Genomic DNA, 14,861 nt, shown 5'->3' with positions numbered 1-14,861 from the left:
AAGTAATGTACATTTATTACCGTGTCTGCGGCAGCGTCCAGTGACTGAGTCCGTTGGCTGGTATCTGTGTGAGATATAAACGGGTCTATGCAACAGGTTCAATTTGCAGGCGAACAGCTATCACATACTTGGCGACTTCAAGTTATACCAGTCCTCACAGACAAATCAGTCTATAAAGAACAAGAGGCTAGAAGTGAATTAGTATTTAACAGATCGTAGGCAAGTTCCTCGTTAGTGGGGGATAAATGTGAGTCAGAAATTAGGGCGATGTCTTTTGAAAGGTAACCATTCTGGCTGCCGCCTTAAGCAGTTTAGGGAAAATGGGGAAAAATCTTTCTCAAAACCTTGAAGAGTGAAACCTCCTCCTGAAAGCGAGTGCAGCTCATTAACCAGTGCTCACTTCGCTCGACTGTTAAATGTCTCATCTAAATCGCATTACAGAGGTTTGTTAAAAATATAAGCTGTGAGCCATCAAATATTCGTGGAATCTTGGTTATACTCACAAAGGCGTTGTTTTCTCCCAATCCAGCGAAGCTAATTCCAGACTTATCTGCTAAGTAATCACAACGAGAAAAACAGCGAATTTTCTTGTTCTCACGTACCTACGTGTGAAGTTTGGTGACTAATATACGTGCGAAAGGAGAAGTTGCACTAATTGGTAAGGTTTCGGCTTGATGACGTCGACATCTTGCGGCGATACATCGGCTGACAGTCATTTAGTCATCTTCAAGTGAGTGTTTTATACTGGAGATGGGTGGTGCATGTCGCTAAGTTGATGTGGAAAACTGTCATGGAGACTGATACGCGTATATTACCGTTGCATGACAGTCCTCTACCGAGTTTAGCGCTCTCTGGCGAATATTACTCCGTCCAAGGCGCCAGGCCCATATGTTGTGGAGATACACTCCTGGAAATGGAAAAAAGAACACATTGACACCGGTGTGTCAGACCCACCATACTTGCTCCGGACACTGCGAGAGGGCTGTACAAGCAATGATCACACGCACGGCACAGCGGACACACCAGGAACCGCGGTGTTGGCCGTCGAATGGCGCTAGCTGCGCAGCATTTGTGCACCGCCGCCGTCAGTGTCAGCCAGTTTGCCGTGGCATACGGAGCTCCATCGCAGTCTTTAACACTGGTAGCATGCCGCGACAGCGTGGACGTGAACCGTATGTGCAGTTGACGGACTTTGAGCGAGGGCGTATAGTGGGCATGCGGGAGGCCGGGTGGACGTACCGCCGAATTGCTCAACACGTGGGGCGTGAGGTCTCCACAGTACATCGATGTTGTCGCCAGTGGTCGGCGGAAGGTGCACGTGCCCGTCGACCTGGGACCGGACCGCAGCGACGCACGGATGCACGCCAAGACCGTAGGATCCTACGCAGTGCCGTAGGGGACTGCACCGCCACTTCCCAGCAAATTAGGGACACTGTTGCTCCTGGGGTATCGGCGAGGACCATTCGCAACCGTCTCCATGAAGCTGGGCTACGGTCCCGCACACCGTTAGGCCATCTTCCGCTCACGCCCCAACATCGTGCAGCCCGCCTCCAGTGGTGTCGCGACAGGCGTGAATGGAGGGACGAATGGAGACGTGTCGTCTTCAGCGATGAGAGTCGCTTCTGCCTTGGTGCCAATGATGGTCGTATGCGTGTTTGGCGCCGTGCAGGTGAGCGCCACAATCAGGACTGCATACGACCGAGGCACACAGGGCCAACACCCGGCATCATGGTGTGGGGAGCGATCTCCTACACTGGCCGTACACCACTGGTAATCGTCGAGGGGACACTGAATAGTGCACGGTACATCCAAACCGTCATCGAACCCATCGTTCTACCATTCCTAGACCGGCAAGGGAACTTGCTGTTCCAACAGGACAATGCACGTCCGCATGTATCCCGTGCCACCCAACGTGCTCTAGAAGGTGTAAGTCAACTACCCTGGCCAGCAAGATCTCCGGATCTGTCCCCCATTGAGCATGTTTGGGAATGGATGAAGCGTCGTCTCACGCGGTCTGCACGTCCAGCACGAACGCTGGTCCAACTGAGGCGCCAGGTGGAAATGGCATGGCAAGCCGTTCCACAGGAGTACATCCTGCATCTCTACGATCGTCTCCATGGGAGAATAGCAGCCTGCATTGCTGCGAAAGGTGGATATACACTGTACTAGTGCCGACATTGTGCATACTCTGTTGCCTGTGTCTATGTGCCTGTGGTTCTGTCAGTGTGATCATGTGATGTATCTGACCCCAGGAATGTGTCAATAAAGTTTCCCCTTCCTGGGACAATGAATTCACGGTGTTCTTATTTCAATTTCCAGGAGTGTATTTTCATGCGTGCCCATTGTCGAATTGTAGGCCCTCTGAGTTAAAATTCAGTTGCTAAGATAGTAAAATTCAGTATCGCAGACCTGTCATTAGGGATAATCTTTCTTTCTTTCTGTAGATATTATAGAAATCACTAAGTTCCATGCATTTTCAGGTTGAAAGGTGTCACCACGTTTAATAACGTTGTAAGTAGGCTGTTTACGTTTTTATGTTGGTAACGCCACGTAGCGCTCTGTATGAAAATCGCTGACTGTGCTGAGTGCAATCTGTGGCTGGTTGGCATTGTTGGAATATTCGATATTGTAGTGTTGGATGTGAACAGCCTGTAGCGGTGGGCAGTTGGAGGTGAGCCGCATCAGTGGTGGATGTTGGGAGAGAGAAGCCAGAGTTTTGAGATGTTAATATTAGCGGACGAGCTGGACGTGTCTCCGTCAGAAAAAGGAAATTAGTCTAACTGGATGTCACAAATTATTCATATATATTACGACTTTTGAACACTATTAAGGTAAATACATTGTTTTTTCTCCATCAAAATCTTTCATTTGCTAACTATGCCTATCAGTAGTTAGTGTCTTCAGTACTTAGAATCTTTTATTTAGCTGGCAGTATTGGCGCACGCTGTATTTCTGTCGTTTCAGTAACGAAAATTTTTGTGAGGTAAGTGATTCATGAAAGGTATAGATTATTGTTAGTCAGGACCATTCTTTTGTAGGTATTATTGAAACTCAGATTGCGTTGCGCTAAAAAAAAAATATTGTGTGTCACTTTAGTGTTGATCAGAATAAGTAAAGAGAGAAATGTCTGAGTACGTTCAGTTTTCCTCAGCTGTTTGAAAATCAAGTAACGTAGAGGTTTTCCAGCACTGTCATTTATAAATTTTTCTAAGGGGATGTTTCAACATCTTCTGCCAAGCGCATATCCACAGATTCCTTAAAAAAAACGAATCCCAGAATTATTTGGTTTTTGCCAATATTTCCATGCTAGAATAAGTCAAAGAATGATATACTCGAGTTTGGTGGACTTATTGGGCAGCGAAACACGAGTGTGATGATCCTGTTCAACGCACCTTGCACGTACTGTGTGGGTGTGGTATGACCACTGTCGACCTTACTACACTGGCTTGGCATTCTGTAGACTCCAGCATTCCACAAACCCAAATCATCCTTTATCGAGCCGACAAGAACACAGGTATTTGCATGTGACTGGAAGATTACTTTAACATAAAGTTTCTTTAGGATTCTGCCTAGCCTCAACGAAGTATTACCGACTTTAACCAACGGCCTCGCCGCAGTGGTTATCCCATCAGATCACCGAAGTAAAGCGCTGTCCGGCTGGGCTACAACTTCGATGGGTGATCATCCAGTCTGCCGAGCGCTGTTGGCAAACTGGATACACTCAGTTCTTCTGAGACAAACAGAGGAGCTACTTGATCTAGAAGTAACGGCTCCGGTCTCGTGAGAGCGGTGTGCTAACCACATTCCCCTCCGTATCTGCATCCAGTGACGCCTATGGGCTGAGGATGACACGACAGCAGGTCTGTACCATTGGGCATTCATGTCCAGTTCGAGCGGAGTTCTGTTTAATTTTCACTAGCGACATTTGTCGCTGTCAGACATAGTATGTTTTCGGTGTTCCAACGTTCACGGAATCCCCGTTGTGTGTGTGTGTGTAGGCAGTCTCCAGGGCTGTTACATTTTCTAAGTGTCCTGCCAATAAAACGCAGCCTTTGGTTAGCCTTCCACATAACATTTTCTATGTGTTCATTTCAAGTCAAGCTGTTCACAATTGTAAGACCTAGGTATGTAGTTGAATTTACCGCTTTTAGATTAGACTGATTTATCGTGTAACCGAAGTTTAACGAGTTCCTTTTAGCAGTCATGTGGATGACCTCACACTTTTCGTTATTTAGGGTAAACTGCCACTTTTCGCACCATTCAGATATCTTTTCTAAATCGTTTTGCAGTTTGTTTTGATCTTCTGATGTATTTATTAGTCGATAAACGACAGCGTCATCTGCAAACAACCGAAGACGGCTGCTTAGATTGTCTCCAAAATCGCTTATATAGTTAAGGAACAGCAAAATGCCTATAACATTACCTTGGGGAACGCCAGACATCACTTCTGTTTCACTCGATGACTTTCCGTCAGTTACTACGAACTGTAACCTCTCTGGCAGGAAATCACAAATCCAGTCACATAACTGAGACGATATTCCATAAGCATGCAATTTCACTACGAGGCCCTTGTGGGGTACAGTGTCAAAAGCCTTCCGGAAATCCAGGAATACGGAATCAGTCTGAAATCCTTTGTCAATAAGCACCCAACACTTCATGTAAATAAAGAGGTAGTTGTCTTTCACAGGAACGGTGTTTTCTAAACCCATGTTGACTGTGTGTCAATAGACCGTTTCCTTCGAGGTAATTCATAATGTTCGAACTCAATATATGTTCTAAAATCGACGTTAACGATATGGGCCTGTCATTTAGTGGATTGCTCCTACTACCTTACTTGAATATTGCTGTGACGTGTGCAACTTTAAAGTCTTTGAGTACGGATCTTTCGTCGAGCGATCGGTTGTATATCATTGTTAAGTATGGAGCTAATGCATCAGCATACTCCGAAAGGAACCTAATTGGTATACCATCTGGACGAGAAGGCGTGCATTTATTAAGTGATTTAAGTTGCTTCACTTCTCCGAGCATATTTACTTCTACGTTACTCATGTTGACAGATGTTCTCGATTCGAATTCTGGAATATTTACTTCGTCTTCTTTTGTGAATGCACTTCGGAAGGCTGTGTTTAGTAACTCTGATTTGGCAGCACTGTCTTCGATGGTATCTCCATTGTTATCACGAAGAGAAGGCATTGATTGTTTGTTGCCGCTAACATACTTTACATACGACCAAAATCTCTTTGGATTTTCTCCACGGTTTCGAGACAGTTTCGTTGGGGAAACTGTTATAGGCATCTCTCATTGACGTCCGTGCTAAATTTCGAGCTTCTGTAAAATATCGCCAATCTTGAGGATTTTGCGTCTGTTTAAATTTGGCATGTTGGTATCGTGTATCATGTTCTAACCCGTTTTGTGTACCAAGGAGGATCAGCTCATTCGTTTGTTAATTTATTTAGTATAAATCTCTCACTTGCTGCCGATACTATTTCTTTGAATTTAAGCCACTTTTGGTCTACACTTATATTATTAATTTGGAATGAGTGGAGATTGTCTCTTAGGAAGGCGTCAAGTAAATTTTTATCTGCTTTTTTGAATAGGTATATTTTTCGCTTATTTTTCGAGGATTTGGGGATTACAGTATTCAATCTCGCTACGACAACTTTGTGTTCACTAATACCTGAATCGGTTTTGATGCTCGTTATTAACTCAGGATTATTTGTTGCTAAGAGGTCAAGTGTGTTTTCACAATCGTTTACTACTCCCGTGGGCTCATGAACTAACTGCTCGAAATAATTTTCAGAGAATGTGTTTAGCACAATTTCGGATGATATTTTATGCGTACCACCGGAATTAAACATGTATTTTAACCAACATATCGGGGATAAATTAAAGTCACCACCAATTATTATCGTATGAGTCGGGTACGTGTTTGAACTCAAACTCAAGTTTTCTTTGAACCTTTCAGCAGCAGTATCATCTGAATTGGGACGTCGGTAAAAGGATCCAATTATTATATTATTCCGGTTGCCAACAATGACCTCTGCCAATACTAACTCACAGGAAGAATCTACTTCAATTTCGCGACAACTACTTCTGATAGCAACAAACATGCCACCGCCAACCGTGTTTAGCCTATCCTTTCGGAACTCCGTTAGGTTCTTTGCAAAAATTTCGTCTGAGCATACATCCGGCTTTATCCAGCTTTCAGTGCCTACAACAATTTAAGCACCAGTGCTTGCTATTAGCGCTTGGGGCTCTGGTACTTTCCCAACACAGCTACGACCAGTTACAACTGTTATACCTGTATCTACGTTCTTCCTGTGTTTGGCCTGCACCGTTTGTGACTGAAGCCCTTCTTGTGTTTTCTCGAGAGCCTCTAACCTAAAAAACCGCCCAGTCCAAGCAACACAGCCCCTGATATCCGTGTAGGGAGACCAAGAAATGAATACACTAAGCAGATTCAGAAGGATGTAGGTTGCAGTAAGTACTGGTTGATGAAGAAGCTTGCACAGGATAGAGTAGCATGGAGCGCTGCATCAAACCAGTCTCAGGTCTGAAGACCACAATAACAACAACAACAACAACAATAGAAGTCCACAGTCGGTCCTGTCGACTTTGCTGCAAAAGGTCAGCGCTGCTTTCATCTTGCAAGCAAGACTGCAGCCTTTACTACTTCTGTCAGCCGCTCGAAGCCAGAGAGAATCTCTTCTGATCCAAAGTGACACACATCATTGGTACCAACGTGAGCAACCACCTGTAGTTGGCTGCACCCTGTGCTCTTCATGGCACCCGGGAGGACCCTTTCCACATCTGGAATGACTCCACTCGGTATGCACATGGAGTGCACATTGGTTTTCTTACCCTTCTTGTCAGCCAAGTCCCTAAGGGGCCCCATAACGCGCCTATCGTTGGAGCTCCCAACTACCAATAATCGCACCCTCTGCGACGGCCCGGATCTTACAGGCTGAGTGGTTTCCTCTGAAACAGGACAGGCGACAGGATCCGGCTCAGCGGCAGTGTCAGCCACAGGCAGCACCTGGAACCTGTTTGTCAGACAAACCGGGGAGGCCTTACGTGCGGCCGCCTGGGAAGTCTTTCGCCACGTGCTTCACCATGGGACGGCCTCCCACTCGACTACAGGTGAAGGATCAGCCTCAGTGCGAGCACTAACTGGGTTGGCCACCTGTGAGGACCGACCGGAGGACTCGGACATGCTGGACGTACGCTGGATCCGCACGGCCGGCAACAGTGGTGCCCATCCACTGCAGCCTCAAGCTGTGTTACCGAAGTCATCACAGCCTGAAGCTGAGAGCGAAGTGTCACCAACTCGGCTCGTATCCGCACACAACAATCGAAGTCCCTGTCTATACTAAAGACTATGAAAAATTAAACTATGCAGATAAACGGACGATCAGCACGTGTTGCGCAACTCTAGTCTAGACCCTGACGTAAACGCACGAGCTGTGTCTAGTAATACGCAGACATTCGAAAACCTAACTACCGAAACACTCAGGTGAAACTAAATAATTTGCCTCTGATTAGCAACTTGTAATATGTTACAAAATCTGTTTACTTTCCGACGCAATCGAAAACGCGAGAACTGTGGCTATTAGATATTAAATTTACACGCAGAAACTCAAAAAACTAAACTATTAAAGCACACAGATGATACAATAAAATTCGCTCCCGGTTAGGAACTCGTAAGTGACAACAAAAGCGGTTACTTCCCTGTTGCTGCGTCTGCTGCCTGACTCCGATTCCCGTCAGATCACCGAAGTTAAGCGCTGTCGGACTTGGCAATCACTTGGGTGGGTGACCAACCGGTCTGCCGAGCGCTGTTGGCAAGTGCGGTGCACCCAGCCCTAGTGAGGCAAACTGAGGAGCTACTTGATTGAGAAGTAGCGGCTCCGGTCTCGGGGCGGTGTGCTGACCACTTGCCTCACCATATCCGCATCCAGCGACGCGCGTGGCTTGAGGATGACACGGCGGCCGGTCAGTACCGTTGGGCTTTCATGGCCTGTTCGGGAGAAGTTTAGTTTTAGTAGTAGTACTTTAGTGTGTGTCTTGTTGAACTACGTCACAGTAATTTACACTCAACAGCGTCTAAAATAGGAGATGGGAATATTCTTTTAAATCATTTAACTGGGTGTTGGCTTGGAGACATATCCTGTATGCTGTAACAATCTGTTCTCCCATTTAAAATATTCAAAAAATGGTTCAAATGGCTCTGTGCGCTATGGGACTTAACTTCTGAGGTCATCAGTCCCCTAGAACTTAGAACTACTTCAACCTAACTAACCTAAGGACATCACAAACACCCATGCCCGAGGCAGGATTCGAACCTGCGACCGCAGCGGTCTTGCGGTTCCAGACTGTAGCGCCTAGAACTGCTCGACCACCCCGGCCGGCTTTAAAATATTCATTACAGATAATACGAAGATCTTTTTCTGTCATACAGGTTAATTCTTACAATAGACTTTAATGACAACATTCTCGATATCTACTAGTTACAATTTATTTTCCAGTGTAGGCCAATTTGGCTGTTACGCTAATGTCATGGGCTAGTTGTACACGGGAACAGGCCACCAACCTCTCCAGCCACCAGAATATGACAAGAAACATAAAACTTATAACAAGGAAGCATGCATATCGCTTGCTTTCATACCAGTTTTATTCGTGACTGCTTGTAGGTTGTATGTTTCTTCACCATACTGTTTGTCTGCACAGTTAAGTGGCCTTCCCTTGAGTACGTTAACTACCATTTCACCATGGTATAATAACCAACATTGAGCAGCAATGAAAATAAACAATAATTACAGAAATTTAGTATGTCTGTGGGACATGCCCAAAGGAACCTAATTGTACAATAAAAAGAGCCACCAGGCACTTTTAATAATGCTGTTTATTAAGAACGTGCAACGGCCTTGCCGACGTGGATACACCGGTTCCTGTAAGATCATCCAAGTTAAGCGCTTTCGGGCGTGGTCGGCACTTGGATGGGTGACCACCCAGGCCGCCATGCGCCGTTGGCCTTTTTCGCGGTGCAGTCAGCCTCGTGATGCCAATTGTGGAGCTACTCGACCGAATAGTAGCGGCTTCGGTCAAGAATACTATCATAACGACCGGGAGAGCGGTGTGCTGACCCCACGCCCCTCCTATCCGCATCCTCCACGGAGGATGACACGGCGGTCGGGTGGTCCCAGTAGGCCACTCGTGGCCTGAAGACGGAGTACTTTTATTTATTAAGAACAAACAGCGCATTTATCGGTTTCAAACAGAGAGGCTCATCATCAGAATGCTGATCACGTATAAAATTGCATGTAGCTTATTGTGTACGTTCGTTATCTGTTGTGGCGATAGTTCCCTGGGGCGGTGGTGCCACCAACAAATCCTGCATTTGTTTTTAGAACTGTCTCTGAAGAAGGTCGTTTTCTGCCATATATTTAACAAGATTCAACGCGAAACTACCTGGCAGATTAAAACTGTGTGCCGGACCGAGACTCGAACTCGGGACTTTTCCCTTTTGCGGGCAAGTGCTTGGGTAGCTCAGGTGGTAGAGCACTTGCCCGCGAAAGGCAAAGGTCCCGAGTTCCAGTCTCGGTCCGGCACACAGTTTTAATCTGCCAGGAAATTTCATATCAGCTCACATTCCGCTGCAGAGTGAAAATCTCATTCGGGAAGATTCAACACATTTGTGAACTTAGGAGTTACACACAGCGTAGAGCACCGCACACACACGCGCGCGCGCGCTCGTACGTAAATATTTCGGCCACACGGATAAACATCGTCGCATTCCATTGCTATCCCGTCCTGTCGTCCGTGGTCGCTGCCGGTTTCCATTCCTTGTATGTCGAGCCAGGGATCGCGACTGAGGAAGGTATGGAGACACGTTCGCTGGAATTTCTGATAGCGGCGTCGCGGGAGAGAGCAGCGGCGGCTGCATTTGAAATGGAAATGGCCGTCCGGGCGGCCAGCTGGCGCCCGGCAGCTGCAGGGCAGGGGGCAGGGCTGCGGCGGTGTTCCCTGCCGCCTGTCCTTGCCCGCGCCGCGCCGCGCCTCTACCACCGATCTGCCCAGCCTGAGCTCGCCTCGCCACGCCACATCCTGGTCCGCGACCCGCCCGCGATGCCTCGGGCCATCCGCCGCTCGCTCACGACTCCTGCCTGCCACCGCTGGCTGGGGCGTCACTCGCGTATCCAAGTCCGCCACAAATTGATTTCCTGCACGTGACGAAACTCCACGGCAGGCCAATATCAAACGAACAATACCACACCGTTACGACTTTTTGAGTAACGACACAATGTTTTCTATGTGGTCTCACGTATTTCTCGTCGTGTTATGTCCTTTTAAAAGGCTGCCTTATTAGATGTGAAAGGCTGCAACATTAAATAGGGAAACAGCGTGATTGCTATTACACTCAGAGCCAAAGAAATTGGTACACTTCCTGATATTGTGTAGAGCCCGCCCGAGCACTCAGAAGTGCAGCAACACGACGTGTCATGGACTCGACTAATATCTGAAGTAGTGCTGGGGGGAACTGACACCGTGAATCCTGCAGGGCTGTCCATAAATTCGTAAGAGTACGAAGGGTGCACTGAAGTACACAAGCGGCAAGACGCAGTCAATACCTTCGCTGCGCAGTGCCGATGGTACTGTTACCGACGACTGTGCCGCTGAAGCGGAGTTATTGAACGCAGTTTTCCGAAATTCCTTCACCAGGGAAGACGAATGGAATATTCCAGAATTTGAAACACAAACAGCTGCTAACATGAGTTTCTTAGAAGTAGGTAGCTTAGGGGTTGCGAAGCAACTCAAATCCCTTGATACGGGCAAGTCTTCAGGTCCAGATTGTATACCGATTAGGTTACTTTCAGATTACGCTGATAAAATAGCTCCCTGCTTAGCAATCATGTACAACCGCTCGCTCACCGATAGATCAGCACCTACAGATTGGAAAATTTCGCGTTCGCACCAGTGTTTATGAACGGTAGTAGGAGTAATCCATCGAACTACAGACCTAGATCATTGACGTCGGTTTGCAGTAGGGTTTTGGAGCATATACTGTATTAAAACATTATGAATCACCTCGAAGGGAACGATCTATTGATACGTAATCAGCATGTTTTCAGAAAACATCGTTCTTGTGCAACGCAGCTAGCTCTTTATTCGCACGAAGTAATGGCCCCTATCGACAGGGGATCTCAAGCTGATTCCGTATTTCTAGATTTCCGGAAATATTTTGACACCGTTCCTCACAAGCGACTTCTAATCAAGCTGCGGGCCTATGGGGTATCGTCTCAGTTTTGCGACTGGATTCGTGATTTCCTTTCAGGAAGGTCGCAGTTCGTAGTAATAGACGGCAAATCATCGAGTAAAACTGAAGTGATATCAGGTGTTCCCCCAGGGAAGCGTCCTGGGACCTCTGCTGTTCCTGATCTGTATAAATGACCTGGGTGACAATCTGAGCAGTTCTCTTTGGTTGTTCGCAGATTATGCTGTAATTTACCGTCTAGTAAGGTCATCCGAAGACCAGTATCAGTTGCAAAGCGATTTAGAAAAGATTACTGTATGGTGTGGCAGGTGGCAGTTGACGCTAAATAACGAAAAGAGTGAGGTTATCCACATGAGTTCCAAAAGAAATCCGTTGGAATTCGATTACTCGATAAATAGTACAATTCTCAAGGCTGTCAATTCAACTAAGTACCTGGGTGTAAAAATTACGAACAACTTCAGTTGGAAAGACCACATAGATAGTATTGTGGGGAAGGCGAGCCAAAGGTTGCGTTTCATTGGCAGGACACTAAGAGGATGCAGGAAGTCCACTAAAGAGACAGCTTACACTACACTCGTTCATCCTCTGTTAGAATATTGCTGCGCGGTGTGGGATCCTTACTAGGTGGGATTGATGGAGGACATCGAAGGGGTGCAAAAAAGGACAGCTCGTTTTGTATTATCACGTAATAGGGGAGAGAGTGTGGCAGATATGATACGCGAGTTGGGATGGAAGTCATTAAAGCAAAGACGTTTGTCGCTCCGCGAGATCTATTTACGAAATTTCAGTCACCAACTTTCTCTTCCGAATGCGAAAATATTTTGTTGAGCCCAACCTACATAGGTAGGAATGATCACCAAAATAAAATAAGAGAAATCAGAGCTCGAACAGAAAGGTTTAGGTGTTCGTTTTTCCCACGCGCTGTTCGGGAGTGGAATGGTAGAGAGATATTACGATTTTGGTTCGATGAACCCTCTGCCAAGCACTTAAATGTGAATTGCAGAGTAATCATGTAGATGTAGATGTAGTTGTAAATCTCTTCTGAACAGCACGTTGCAAGGCATCCCAGATATGTCCAATAATGTTCATGTATTTTAGTGGGCAGCGGAAGTTTTTAAACTCAGAAGAGTGTTCCTGGAGCCACTCTATAGCAATTCTGGACCTGTAGGGTGCCGCATTGTCCTGCTGGAATTGTTCAAGTCCGTCGGAAAGCGCAATGGACATGAATGGATGCAGGTGATGAAACAGGATGTTTACGCACATGTCACGTGTCAGAGTCGGATGTAGACGTACCAGGGGTCCCATATCACTCCAACTGCACACGACCCACCACACCTTTACAGAGCCTCCACCAGCTTGAACAGTCCCCTGCTGACATGCAGAGTCCATGGATTCATGACGTTGTCTCAATACCCGAACACTTCCATCCGCCCGATAGAGTTTGAAACGAGACTCCTCTGACCAGGCAACAAGTTGCCAGTCATCAACAGTCCAATATTGGTGTTGAGGATCCCAGACGATGCGTAAGGCTTTGTGTCGTGCAGTCATCAATCGTACACGAGTGATCCTTTGCCTCCGGAATCCCATATGCATGGTGTTTCTTTGAATGGCTCGCACGCTCACACTTGTTGATAGCTCACCACTGAAATTTGCAGCAATTTGCGGAAGGGTTGCACTTCTGTCAGGTTCAACGATTCTGTTCAGTCGTCGTTGGTACCGATCTTGTAGGATTTTTTTCCTACCGCAGCGATGTTGGAGATTTGGTGTTTTCCCTCCTTCCTGATATTCACCGTACACCCGCGAAATGATCGTACGGGAAAATCCCCACTTCATCTCTCTCTCGGAGATGCGATGTCCCATCGCCCGTGCGCCGACTATAACACCACGTTCAGACAGATGTAAATCTTGATAACATGCCATTCTAGCAGCAGTAACCGGTCTAACAACTTCGGGAGACACTTGTTGTCTTATATAGATGTTGTCGACCGCAGGGCCATATTGTACCTGTTTACATATCTCTATATTTAAATACGCATGCCTTTACCAGTTTCATTGCCGCTTCTGTGTATTACGGCTAGCTTGCGCACTGCCCGACGCTTTGCTCACTTAAAGATTGCGTCTGCTGCCTGAATTGTCACGGTTACGATCTAGTAGTCGTGTGCTGTGCATTTACGAATGTAAGATACAATCTGTCTAACCTTCGGTTAGTTTCAGTAATTCATCATTCATGGAAAACAGAGGCCTGTACGCAATTATTGCCCAAGGAAATGATTTAGGATGCGCCCTGGGTCAAAGGTCTATGGAACGTAGGATGAATTTTAGTTATTGTATGCCTAACTACAATTACGGTTAAAAAGAACGTTCACTTTATATTAGCTAAAACACTTGTAAACATAATGATATGTGATGATCGCTGTGTCTTGATATGTCTTGAGTTCCATTCATGATGAATTCCAGTCCTTGCTTATGAGCCAGCTACTGAAATCGTGGTTGAAGGGATGGGAATAACCAAAGGATGAGTGAACCACACGCGCACATGTAGTTGCTGAGGCTTACACAGAGGAGAAAAGAAAAGAACAAAGTGCGACTGTACCTAACGATTACTGCTAGTGTAGTTGTTCTTATGAACAGTTTCCCCTATGAGCAAACACGTTGCCACTTTGCCTGATATTGCTCATAACTTAGATACTTGGGATATGCGTGGGTCTGTTTAAAAGGAATAGCTCGATTAAATCATAGGATCGAGCCAAGTATGTCTTCTTTCATGCACTGCAGCTAACCTGATGTAAATAATAAACTGTAGCAGTGATATTACAGTCAAATAGTCTATGCATTGACTAGAATTACGAGTTAATAAAATATGTAGAAAGATAAAATAAAAGTTAAATGATTAATTGAATAACAAGGGATCTATTTCAACGTCTGCAACTGAATTATGTTGAACAACGTTTATTCAGGAAAAGAAATCTCAAATAAATGAGAAGTGGTCCTACAATATTTACTTAAAATACAGACAAAAAACAAACTTATCAAATGCAGTAATGTTACATTGACTGAGATACGAGAATGGCAGCAAAATCACCAAACTAAATAGCCTTCAAAGATAGATGAAAAGTAAGTCCATTTCGTAATCACTATTCACGAAGTATTCACCCGCTCAAAACTGTTCAACATGATGATTCACGAACGAACACACGTATTACAATGAATAGTAACTCATACGCCCTCTGTTCCATAAATCAAGCGGAGAAATAGTCATACTCAGGAGCACTTTCAGACTTCTCGAAATATAAAGTCCCTTCAAAAGGTGAAGTATGGCAGCAGCCATTCACTGCCCAAAATCAAACATCACCACGATCAAATACCGCTCATTACCACAGACAGGTCTGACTCCTTCCAGAACTCGAGTAAAAATACCTGTCTGCTTCTCCATTGGCTGGAGACCGTCCCCAGCAAAAATACATTACACTTAAGCTTTACAGACATGATCTGATTCAAATTGACCACTTTCAGGACCAAACTAATATATTACAACAATACTTAAACAAAGAAATGGAATTAGCATTTGGTTACACTCGTTTATAATAAA

Source organism: Schistocerca piceifrons, chromosome 7, assembly GCF_021461385.2.
Source record: "Schistocerca piceifrons isolate TAMUIC-IGC-003096 chromosome 7, iqSchPice1.1, whole genome shotgun sequence".
NCBI lineage: Eukaryota > Metazoa > Arthropoda > Insecta > Orthoptera > Acrididae > Schistocerca > Schistocerca piceifrons.
The sequence above is the reverse complement of the archived record's forward strand: the minus strand, read 5'-3'. Positions refer to the sequence as shown.